The sequence below is a fragment of the Silene latifolia genome, chromosome 2 (genome assembly GCF_048544455.1).
Source record: "Silene latifolia isolate original U9 population chromosome 2, ASM4854445v1, whole genome shotgun sequence".
In the NCBI taxonomy this organism is placed as follows: Eukaryota; Viridiplantae; Streptophyta; class Magnoliopsida; order Caryophyllales; family Caryophyllaceae; genus Silene; species Silene latifolia.
Window position 1 is genome coordinate 155,500,715 of NC_133527.1, and position 1,624 is coordinate 155,502,338.

Sequence of the window (1,624 nt, forward strand, 5' to 3'; positions counted from 1 at the left end):
AGTCCTAGAGAGATTCAGCATGACTAACTCCAAGAAGGGGTTTCTTCCTATGGCTCCAGGGGTGCATTTGAGCAAATCTCAGGCACCAGAGACACCGGAAGAGAAAAAGCGCATGACACGGATTCCTTATGCCTCGGCTATAGGATCAATCATGTATGCCATGATATGCACACGTCCGGACGTGGCATATGCATTGAGTATGACAAGTCGATTCCAACAAAGATCCAGGTGAATCACATTGGTGGCTGTCAAGAACATTCTTAAGTACCTACGGAGGACTAAAGATTGGGCATTGACTTATGGAGGCCATCAAAAGCTATGCGCAACCGATTCTGCAGATGCTAGCTTCCAAACGGATCGAGATGACTCGAAATCTCGGTCTGGATTCGTTTTTACTCTTAATGGCGCTGCGGTCACTGGAAGAGTTCGAAACAAATCATTACAGCAGATTCTACGACCGAGTCCGAGTACTATGCCGCGTCTGAAGCTACAAAGGAAGCGATATGGATGCGTCAATTCTTACATGGACTATCTGTAGTGCCTAGTTCGAATGACCCGATCACCATCTATTGCGACAATAGTGGTGCCATCTTCCAAGCTAAGGAGCCAAAGTCTAGCAACAAGTCTAGACATGTACAACGGAAAGCTCATCTAATCGGAGATTACGTGGAGCAAAAGGAAGTAGTGATAGAAAAGATTGCTACCGATGATAACATAGCAGATCCTCTCACTAAAGCATTACGACAAGATAAGCATGAAGGGCATGTCAATTCCATGGGAATTAAACGTGTTCCAAAGTTGTAGTACTCTTTTATGGATTAGATTCATTCCCTTTTGTACTCTATACGACATCATCGTTTTGATATTTTATACATATTTTGTTTTTTCATGTGGAATTGTACGACAATTTTTGAACACCACAAAGTGAATTGAACGAACATTATATTTTTCAGTCCTTAATTGCCCACATGAGCGATAACTCGGCAATTATTTTGTGACGTTGGTTGATGGTGGGTTCAACGAGCCATAAGTCAACCGGTTGTGACCAATCACAGAGGCGATTTATACAGATATCTCGTAGGACACAATTGTGACATCGACGTGGAGTCCTAAATGTTTCATAACATTCGGTGCCCGGTCGTGGATAGGACTTCCATGGTGATCCTAAGAGTCGATTCTTTTGACTATCGATTGTCTCTTGAGACTAAAGCGATTTTGGGTGACTTTGGTTTCTTTCTCACGGTCATCCGTAAAGGGGGCCAAGTAGATTTTTTCTCGGGTCATTTCATGATGTGCTTAGATCGGAAGGAGTCGAGTTGAAGGAAATATTCAGCCTTTATCAGGTACTCGATATTTCTCGGGGCCACTCGAGGAGTCAGAATCGAAATGCATGGTCATGCTCGGATACGGATTCGTTTTATCAGTTAAGTTACTCTCTAGTCGGGGAAACCACTCTAGATACAGATCGATTGTAAAATACGACCTTTGCGGATCCGGATCTGCAAATTGTTTTACATTGAGTGGGAGAAATTTTAAATGAATATGAGAATCGGTTATCGCACATACACTTGTACGGACAAGTGGGAGTTTGTTGGAGCTTGTGTCCTCCAGTTAGTGCGGATAA